We start from the raw sequence: 11,842 nt of genomic DNA, 5'->3' as shown, positions 1-11,842 counted from the left end.
CAGTCTTCTAGTGCTGAGATGGGCCTCCATTGGTCAGATTTAAGTACTCTGGAAGACAGAAAACACAAAATAAAAATGTATGAGCCAATAAAACACACCAAAGACAATGCCAGGAAAGCAGCTGGGTCACTTATCAATTTATTGCCCCTCGTCTCCAAATACACCCTCATCTTGCTCCATGATAAAATAACAAGCAACATTAAGTAGCTCTCCTTTTCCAACTAAGAAGATGTTAAACTATGTCAGGAGGTGGGACGCTGGAGGGACACTGCATGAGAAAGGGCTTTAAAAATATTTATACCAGTGGGCTTCCTACTTGCTTGCTTCAAGGCTACCAAAGGTATGCCTGGGGTACCCACGATGGTGCTCACCCTCTAGCAAGCTTTTTTGCAACCCCAGGAATCCTGACCATCATTTCCCCCAGTCGACTGCTGACTAGCTCTGATGGGGGCTTCTATCTACTGGGTTGTGTCCACACCTCTTCCAACGGGGTCCCAAATGGATAGCCAGGAGAATGGGTGGAGAGAGAGAGAGAAAGAACCTGAGAGATGTTCAGGTAGAAAATTGATGGTCAACAGATGGTTGGTCTGGGAACTGGTCTGCTCAAGAACTTGTGAGTTCATGTTTGGATGTGTTAAGTTAATGTGGCAGCAAGATCTCCCAGAGTCTTGACTATTGTGAGCAGTGCTGCAATTGACATGGGAGTTCAGAGATCTTTTCAATCCCGATTTCAATTATTCTAGATATGTACCTAAAGGTGGGATTGCTGGATCATATGGTTGTTCTATTTTCAATTTCTTGAGAGACCTCTATACTGTTTTCCATAGTGGCTGCACCATTTTATCAATACATTCACACCAACAATGCACAATTTCTCCACATCTTCACCAGTATTTTTTTTTTTTTCTATAATAGCCATTCTGACAGATGTGAAGTGCTATCTCATTGTAGTTTTGATTTGCATTTCCCTGATGATTAGTGATAGTGAGTACCTTTTCATATAGCTGTTGGCCATTTGTATGTCTTCTCTGGAGAAATGTCTATTCAAATTCTTTGCCCATTTTGATTGGATTAGTTGGTGGTTTTTTGCTATTGAGTTGTAGGAGTTTCTTATATATTTTGGATATCAGCTTATTAGCAGATACATGTTTTGCAAATATTTTCTCCCATTCTGTAGGATGCCTTTTTATTCTGTTGTTTCCTTTGCTGTGCAGAAGCTTTTTAGTTTAGTGTAGTCCCACTTGTCTATTTTTGTTTTTGTTGCCCTTGTCTTTGGTGTCATATCCAAGATATCAACCTAAATGTTTATTTATGGATTAATGGATAAAGAAAATATGGTACATACATACCATGAAATGTTATTCAGCCTTTAAAAAAGGAAATCCCACCATATACCACAACATGGATAAAACTGGAGGACGTTATGCTCAGTGAAGTAAGCCAGACACGGAAAGACAAATACTGTATGATTTCACTTACATGAGGTACCTACAGAAGTGAAACTTATAGGAGCAGAGAGTAGAATGGTGGTTGCCAGGGGTTGGGGGTAGGGGGAAATGGGGAGTTGCTATTCATGGGTATAACATTTCTACTGTGTAAGATGAATAAAGAGTAGAGATCTGATGTGCAACATTGTGCCTGTAGTCAACAATACCGTATTGTGCCCTTAAAATTTTGAGAGTAGATCTCATGTTAAATGTTCTTACCACAATGAAAAATAAAACAAACACAAAGGAACAGGAGGAAATTTAGAGGTGATGAGTATGCTATTGCTTTGATTGTGGCTGGTTTTGCAGGTGTATATATTGGGGTTAACTGACTTGTATACTTTAAATATGTGCAGTTTCTTGTATATCAATTATACTTCAACAAAGCTATGTATTATACAAAACAGTCACCTCCCAGGGTCACTCCCTCCATTCCAGTTCAAAATACAAAAAGAAAAGGTTGACCTCTAAAATGATTTATGGTTGAATATTACCTAATTTAAGTTAAAAATTCTATGGAATATGTTAAATATGAATATTTATAATAAAGATTCCTACTTTAATAAATTGAATTTAATTATATTGGCCTGGATGCCTTTCAGTCTAAATCAGCATTTTGAACTATATGGTCAAGATCTAACCTCACCAGTCTCTAATATTAAATAGCTTCTGGCATTTAATAATGCCAGAATGATTTTTTTTTTTTTTTGCGGTACGCGGGCCTCTCACTGTTGTGGCCTCTCCCATTGCGGAGCACAGGCTCCAGACGCTCAGGCTCAGCGGCCATGGACCACAGGCTCAGCGGCCATGGACCACAGGCCCAGCCGCTCCGCGGCATGTGGGATCTTCCCGGACTGGGGCACGAACCCATGTCCCCTGCATCGGCAGGCGGACTCTCAACCACTGTGCCACCAGGGAAGCCCACCAGAATGATTTTTACACATTATTTTCTCAAATATTTTTATACAACATCTAGGGAGATGGACAAGCCACGGCACATCTCTGGTAACGTTAGCACTTCAGGTTAGTAGATGAGTGGTATTGGTTCTGTTATTTCCACAAATTGTTGACCATATTAAGCAAGTTATCACAGTGACTCAGTTAATGCTGTCTTATATCAGGAACCAGGAAACCCTGGGTTTCCTAAGGATGAAGTGGGGCTGAAACTGAAAGGAGGCTGATAATTAGACAAAATCAATTAGATATTGGCTGATAATTAGACTCTCGCTCTCTCTCTCTCGCTCTCTCTCTCTCTCTCTCACACACACACACACACACACACACACGAGTCTGCATCATCTGAGGTCTGAGGTTGGGAAGACATCCCCAGGGCAGGTCTGTCAGTGGACTCAGGGCATGCTGCCGTGGAGTAGCCTACCAGAGGGCACGCACATCCTCATGGTACCAGACCTCCAAGTGGGGAACCCAGAGTTACACTCCCTGTCTACCTGCCAGGGCACTAGGTCAGCAGTAGGGAATTATCTTATTGTTTTCATGCTGTTAATGAATGAACAATTCACAGCTCTGTACATACATGGCTGTCAATATTTGTCATACACTTCAACAACTTTAATTCAAGATCAGGGTCACACTACTGTAGGTACCTCATGTAAGTGAAATCATACAGTATTTGTCTTTCTGTGTCTGGCTTATTTCACTGAGCATAATGTCCTCCAGGTTTATCCATGTAGTTGTATATGGTGGAATTTCCTTTTTTAAAGGCTGGATAACATTTCATTGCATATATATACCATATTTTAATATATACAAAGGAGTGAACCCAAAACATGCCTGGTTTGCCACTCATAGGAAACAATAACAAAAAGTGAAAAAAAAAAAAAAAAGGGAATTACTCCAGCATGTGTTCTCTTCTGAAAATATCTCCACAAATGTAAATTTCTTATCTTTATGAAGTTCTATTTTCATTTCTTTTATCGTGCCTTTCTCCCTAACCCCCTGATTTCCTGGTTTTTTTCAGTCATTTGTAGACTAATTTCTTTCCATGTAAACAGTTAGCAACATCAGAGAGTTTTGTGAATGAAACCTTAACACCCACCGCAGGATTTTGCTTTCTCTTCTGTTGTCTTTCAGGTAGCTTGAGAGGGAATCTCCCTCTGAAGTCATTTATACAGCTGGCCCCATTTGTTTCCTTTTCACTGTCTGCAGCCAAGACCCTCATTTCATCTGAATATAGCAATACAAGTGGTACCCATTGATGAATGAGTTCCTCCATTTGGCATATGCTGAGCTCTTCATCATTATCAAGGGATGCTTCCCAATTCTTCTTAGAACACATTTCTCTTCATGTTTCCTGAGCTAAATAGTACTATAGTTCTCTCCCTAAGCAAAGCACGTATCACTACGATAATGTTTCCAAATAGGAAGAGGTATTTTTCCTGATGTTTCTCATTTGCAATTAGTGTCTACATATTCTACAGGATCATTAAATATTCTCATTCCTTATTGTGGCCATTTCTGCAACAGCTTTTCCCAATCACTTCTCAGAATTCGATCCTGGGACCTGAAACACTCATGTTCATGTATACTTACTCCTACCATGTACTCATCCCAGCTGGTGCAGTGCCCCGCGCAGAAGAGCCCACATGGGGTTATTACCTCTTCTGATACAAGTCCCCCTGACTCAGGTACTTCTTTACAGGTGCGCTAGAAGAAACCCCCCTGGAAAAGAGAGGAAGCATCCACAGCTAGATAATACATGGTGAATGCACACATTCTTTATGATTATATTAAACAAAACATTATTTCAAAAAGGAAATACTTAACAACTTAAGTAAAACACCAATGAAAGGTCAAGACAAGCACTCGTTACGTCGATCCATGCAGTTATTCTAATATTAAGCTATTTAATGGGTGTATTGACTTTACAAGAGCACTTCTCCATAGAAGCACTGACTCAGACACAAGAATTGCTGTGGGTTTGCCTGACTTTATTGCTTTGATGATATAAATCTTCCAGCTGCATCATCAACTCCCTCTGTCCTCTCCCAGGCAGCAGGCAACACCTGCTTCACACCCCTCTCTCCCACCCCTCCTCGGTGCTTGCTAGACTCCCAGCTCCACAGACTCTCTCAAGGCAAGTTATTAACCCTCACTGAGTCTTTTCCTCATGTGTAAAATAGGAACAACAATACCACCAAAAATGTGTTCTTATGAGACTTTAATAAGGCAATATATTGAACATAATATATGGAAGATGGATAAACATAAACCCAATAACTTTTAGTTCCTATTTTCTTTACTTTGGCTTCTTCCTCTGTCTTCTTATTCTCTTCTCAGTCTTTAAAATTTATTTTCCATTGCTTTTGGCTCCCCTCTGTCCCCCCTCCTCTTTCCTCCCTCCCTAAATCATTCTCTCCCCCCACGCTTCTCTCTTTCCTTAAGACTCTACACTATCAACCAATTGAAAGTCACACAGGGATAAGAGCAATTTGCTGCTAAATTGGAATTTCTTGACCTAAACCTTGAGATCATCATTCTAACTTGTGGAGTAGAAACCGGGAAGGTTCATGTGTAAAAAACTGGTCAGCTATTCACATCCTGAGGGGGAAAAAACACTGCTATCATCTGCAATATAAGACGAAGACAGGGCTTCACATTGTTGTCAGTACGTCAAAATCACTGGGGAGTGGTTAAAAATCCTGTTGTCCAGGCACACACCAGAGCAAATAAATTAAAGTCTCTCAGTGAGGGGTGCGGGAATAGGTAGTTTTACAGGGAAAGCCAACATACAGCAGTTTTGAACTATTTATAAGATTGTAACAGAGACTTTAGTGATTCTTACGCAGATTAGAGTTTGGGAAACACTGATTTAAAGTGGCAGATTATATGACACCTCCCATAAATAATAGGGGGATTTAACACACTCAAGTATTATGAAATAAGCTGTTGCTATTTTTAAATAGTAAACTATTTTAGGATAGTTTTAGACTAACAGAAAATTTGCAAAGATAGTATAGAGGGTTGCCGTATACCCCAACCCAGCTTGCATATTCCTAACATTGCACATATTAGTATGATACATTTATCCCAGCTAACGAACAAACGTTAATAGATTATTCTTTTTTAAATAAATACATTTATTTGTATTTACTTTTTAAAAATTTTGGCTGCGTTGGGTCTTCATTGCTGTGCGCGGGCTTTCTCTAGTTGCTGCGAGCGGGGGCTACTCTTTGTTGCAGTGTGCGGGCTTCTCACTGCGGTGGCTTCTCTTTGTTTCAGAGCACGGGCTCTCGCCACGCGGGCTTCAGTAGTTGCAGCACGTGGGCTCAGTAGTTGTGGCTCGTGGGCTCTAGAGCGCAGGCTCAGTAGTTGTGGTGCACAGGCTTAATTGCTCCATGGCATGTGGGATCTTCCCGGACTATGGCTTGAACCCGTGTCCCCTGCATTGGCAGGCAGATTCTTAACCACTGTGCCACCAGGAAAGCCCAATAGATTATTCTTAACTCAAGTTATTTTATGCAGTTGTCCCAATTTATTTTGGATTTCCCTTGGTTTGTATTTAATGTCTTTTTCTGTCCCAGGATCCTAATCTAGCATACCACATTACATTTAGCCATCATATCTAGTAAGGCTTCTCTTGGCTGTGACAGTTTGTCAGGACTTCTGTATTTTGTGTTGACCTTGACAGTTTTGAGGAGTATTGGTCGGGTAGTTTGTAGAACATCCCACAGTTTGGGTTTGTCTGACATTTTTCTTGTGGTTAGATGGGGGTTATGGATTATTGGGACAAAGACCACAGAGGCAAAGTGCCATTCTCATCACATAATATCAAGGGTATATAATCTCAACATGATTTATGGCCGTTGGTGACCTTATTCAACTGGCTGAGATGGCGTTTGTCAGATTTCTCTTCTGTAAAGTTATTCTTTTATCTCCTCTTTCCCTGCTGTACAATTGGAAGGTCACTATGTGAAGATCACATCTAAGGAGTGGGGAGTAAACTCCACCTGAAGGAGGACAGAGTATAAACATAATTTATTTGGAATTTTTCTGCATAGGAAATTTTTCCTCCCATTTATTTACTTATTCAATCATTTATTTATATTAATATACACTCATGGATATTTATTTTCTACTTTGGGTTATAATCCATTACTTATTTATTAATTTTGATGCCCAGATTGTTCCAGCTTTGGTTATTGGTTATTTCAGTTGGCTCCTGTGTCCAGTTGACAGTGTGTTCCCATTTCTATTCTAGTCTTTTCTTTCTTTCTTCCTTTTTTCTTTGAGCACTTAGCTTCTGGCACTACACGATGTGCCTCTTCTCAGATATCTCATTTACTTTCTTCCCGTACTTTCAGTTTGGGCATGCAGCTTCCCAGAACACAGCAGATACCATACATCATTGAAAAGATTCCTCAATGAATGGATATGCTTGGCATTGAGCAATGTCAGCAGACAGCAGAAGAAGAAGAAGAAAAAAAAACATAAAGAGCAAATGTAATAACTCAAGGAGCAACACAGTATGGAATGCTTCAGGCTGGGACAAACAGTTTCTGAAATTGCTTTTGCATCATGGAATTATTCAATATGTGTTGTCTGACTTGACATCTCTGAGGCTTCCAAGGTTAAGATGTCTGATAGGCTCTACTAAAAATACATTCATATGTGCATTCATTCACTTAATAAAAAAGGAAAACTATTAACATTTTTTGAAAAGTATCCATTAGAAATTTGTAAAGGAAAAAAAATAGTTTTTTGGAGGGAATAAATATTGAACAATCTATTCACTATGAATGCCAAAGTTAAAAACTCTTAGCAAATAATATGAAAATGCCTGAAACCTCTAACATTCTACATATAAGCATTGTTGTTGGGTGGAGGTGTGGCATGTTTCCCAGTGTTTACTTACATTGTATCTTTATATACATTTTTCAAAGTTAATCATAAGCTGAGGGTGAAATCAGATAAGAGAACCCAATGTATTCAAGCCAGGCTCAAAGTCTCTGTAGACTATGAAATGCACAGTTCTCATGGTCCCTCTTTATGAAGTAGACACACCTCGTCTTAAAGCAAAACTCCTAGGACCCTAGGAGAGAAATGCAGTCTAGGAAATAGATGTGATGCATTCTTAAATCATGAATCATGGCCCATCTTACATATTCTGTAACTTATAAAAATATTATATAATTATGCAAATCTGTCACATATCTTTATATGTTTCTTAAGTTTTCTTCTTTCAAAAATTTTAAATATCATTCCAACTTAAACTCAACTCACTAGATTCACTTTGTGCATATTATACAAGATTTTCTTACTATGAATATCAAGATCATTAGATTAATCATGTGATCAATGTATAATAGTCAAATGGTATGGTAAGTAATTAAACATTTTAGATTAATAAAGAAAACATTGTTTTTGATTATTCCTAAATAAATTGGCTCATTTTCTTACCTTTATTTTTTAACCTCAGGAGAAATTAAAAAGTTGTGCTTTATCTTTTGGGAATATTTTGCCTGAAGACAATGTGAGGTGACCGCTTTTGGTTTTAACCTTGGTATAGCAGTGTGTTCACCAGTCAGCACAGAGATAATGAGCTGACAACTTCTCTGTAGGCTGATGGGCAGGGCTTTCTTTTCTTTGATAAATTATTTAACTTGCTGTCTTCTCTGCCCTGTCACAGAACCTTGTTTCTTTTGTCCTTGGGGAAAAAAAAAATTAAATTTTGTTCTTTTTCTCTTATCCCTAGCTCAGGAATATTTGAAGTCCAAGAGCACAGTGTTAGAATTAGCTGGGTGGAGAAGACATTTGGAAGGTCAGAATAAGGAGAGAAAAAAAGAGAGGGAGAAGAGAAAGTGGGAGGGAGAGACAGAGAGAGAGAGAGAGAATTCTATTTACTGTAAATATGTTATTAATAATGACGTTAAGAGATCAATGCACTAATAAATAACAAAACACAGATTTACCAATGAAAAACACCAAACTTTTAAAATAAGAATTGACCTCTCCGCCTACCAATGCAGGGGACATGGGGTCGAGCCCTGGTCCGTGAAGATCCCACATGCTGAGGAGCAGCTAAGCCCGTGAGCCACAACTACTGAGCCCACGTGCCACAACTACTGAAGCCTGCGTGCCCAGAGCCCATGTTCTGCAACAAGAGAAGCCACGGCAATGAGAAGCCCGCACACTGCAATGAAGAGTAGCCCCCTCTCGCCGCAGCTAGAGAAAGCTTGCGTGCAGCAACTAAGACCCAACACAGCCAAAAGAAATAAATTTCCAAAAAGAGAAAAGAATTGACCTCTCAAGACATATAAAATACCACCTCTGCCCTTAATAACAATCTCTACAATGACAATACTCATTTTATTGAGATAAATGTTTCTATTAGTATCATAAGCATATTCTCCTTTGCAAAACAGTGTTGTCTGGGGCAGAGAAAAAATGTACAGAATTTTTAATGTTTCCTTTCATGTGGTCTTTTTCTTTGATCACTCTCACTCTGAGAAACCAAAGGGCAAAAAATCCAAAATTTAAGAGTATAATTTGAGTCTTGTTTCCAAAGAGAGCGAGATAAAAAGACCATGTCCTTAGAAAGCAGGGTTTAAGATGCTATGGGTAAAATGAAATATGGTGCAGACTGTGGGCTAGCGTGGCTGCTGAACAGAAGTGACAGTAAAGTTGGTAGTACCCTCACCTTCAGGTAGACTCTCCCGCGCGGCAGGAACAAGCTGCTGAAGAGCCTGAGGTGGATTTTGCATAGGGACTGTATTTACCACTTAAGTGAACATAAGCACGTATTAGAAAATGAAAGATAATAGAAATATCTGATAGAAAAATAGAACATAGAATATGCAAAACGACTATCTATACCCATATGTATGTGGAAACATCCTCTTGTGTTTGTATAACTTCGCACACGTAGGTACATACGCACCTCTATAAATACACTGTTACAGGCAGAAAACATCACAGTTGTAAAAGTGGTAAAAAGTGATTTTTCTCAGGAGAGGGCATTGAATGTGATGCTTTTGTCTTTGTGTTCTGTATCTTTAAATTTTATATTATATGCTGATAATACTTCTATACAGGACAAAGGAGGTATTGTTTCATCTTCTTTATTTTTTCATTCATCCATTTATTTATAATTTCAGGCACATGGATGACAGCACTTTCAAATATGAACTAGGAAACGTGGCTGATTATTTAGGTTAAAATTGAACTAAGAAATGGGGCAGGCTTTCAAATTGACCTGTCAGCGGGTTATCAAGGATGATTAATTCTCTTTGATTATAAACTGTGTGTGGATGAACATGATCTATAATATTTAGCTTTAAAATATTAATAATGATAACACCTCAAAGCTTTAATTAAACTGGTTTGGAACCAGTTTAACTTTCAATGAAAGTTAAAGCATATTATGGGATTAGCTCTGAATTTGAGAAGGTACAGCAGCAGTATGTTATCGATAACAAAGTGCTTCTAGACAAGGCATATTGAGTCAAATCCTCCATGCCAACAGACAACAGTAATTGGCATCTTTAGGTGACAATGTTTATTTTTCGGTCAGTTAATTGTTAAAGTAAAAACATCCCACACACCTGGAAAGCCAAATTGTTTCTCCAGTTTATGTAAAGTGACTTTGGGATTTAATCTTTTGTCATGAAATTACAGTGAACTTTTAAATGAAGACAACACACTTTAAAAAACTCAATCATGTGATTCACTATTGTAAAATTAATTAAACCTCCCACTTAATGTCTCATGTTAAAAATAAGTTGAATGGATTTTGGCTGTGAGATGACAGAAAAATAACAGCAAAAATGAATTATTTAGATCCTCAAAGTAGTATTAACCAAAAAAATTTTAATATCTCTAAAATAAATGATAACTGATAAAAAGTCACTTCTGGGTGCTGTTCAAGATAACTATCTGTGATCACTGAATGTCCCTCTTCTGCAAGTTTATGTGAATAACTCCTAATAGGGCCTTATGGGGTTTATCCCAATTTTCCTAAGTATTATAAAGGTCTAAATTACAGATATGATGTCTTAAACACCCACAAGTACACAATATTAGGGTAAACATACAACTAGCGGTGCAACAGTTTTAACTAATCTGATACAATCTTCATGCTTTCCGGAATCTCTGACTAGTGAACAGAACAGAAGGTTTGGATGAACTTCCCTTCCCTTGTTCATTCCAAACTGTTTATATGATTATGAGCCAGTCCCTCAACCTCTATGACCTGAAGCTTTTTTATTTGCAAAATACGTTGAGAAAAAAAAATCAACTAAAATATTAAGAGTTGGGGGATACAGGAGCTAAAACATAACAGAGAGGAGACAAAGATTATCTTTCCATCATTATTTAACAAGCATATAGGAGATTATGAGTAAGGTTAGTATATAATAAGAGAAATTTATTTTACTTATTCATCTAAAAATATATTAAAGGTTAGTTGTTATTCAGATAACGTGGAAATATATCAATATATGTTGGGGGTGAGGATGTTTATTGAGGGACAGTTGAATGCCCTTCTAAACTTTTTACAGAAATATCTAATTTAGTCTACATACAAACTCCATGAAGTAGATATGATTTCCCCCATTTTCCAGGCAAGAAAACAGGATGAGAGAAGTTGATCTGCTTGGCCAGCATCACACAGCTTGTGAGAGATTAATCAGAATCAGAGTCCTGTCTCTACGACTGACATCAAAGGGTGCTCTTTTACTGCACCACAGAGGATGAAACCCAGGCACCTTGAGAGAATGAATGGTTACCTTCTAGTCTCATTTCCTCTGTTACGCCATTACAACATCTGCTTTTATCTCAATGATCAGTTAAGGGTTTTGCTTTTGTTTTTGTTTTATATTGGCTGGCTGTGCATCAGCACCTTTCCCACTAAGCCAGTTGGCACAGAAGATGGTTCCATGACAGTAAATGCTTTTCCAACTTGGCTTCTAGCCTTCAAAGTATACTAGAAAGGTTTTAAACTAACATTTTCTAAAATACCTGTGATGAAGAGATTTATAATTATTCACATTAATGAGAGAGAGAAAGAGTGTCCTACATTTATGATAGAGTTGTAGGTATTTTCATTGTGTGCATGGACAGTTGATCTTCCAAAGCACCAATGCCTTAAAGGAGAATGAGTTTACCATTTTTTGCCTAAAATCCTCTTCTTCATAAACTTTTCAACCTTTGACATCTCCTTCCTTCCTGAAACACTATACTTCTCAGCTTCTCTGAGACCTATTCTCTTGGTTTTCAATTGTTCTTACTGGCCAGTCCTTGAGAAGTTCCTCTGCTGGTCCCAATCTCTTGGTAAAACCTTTACATGGTTGAGTAACTCAGAGTTCAGACCTTGGTGCTTCTCCCTCTCAGGAAATCAC

This window comes from Stenella coeruleoalba (genome assembly GCF_951394435.1).
Source record: "Stenella coeruleoalba genome assembly, chromosome: 3".
Lineage (NCBI taxonomy): Eukaryota > Metazoa > Chordata > Mammalia > Artiodactyla > Delphinidae > Stenella > Stenella coeruleoalba.
This window is presented reverse-complemented; position numbering follows the sequence as displayed.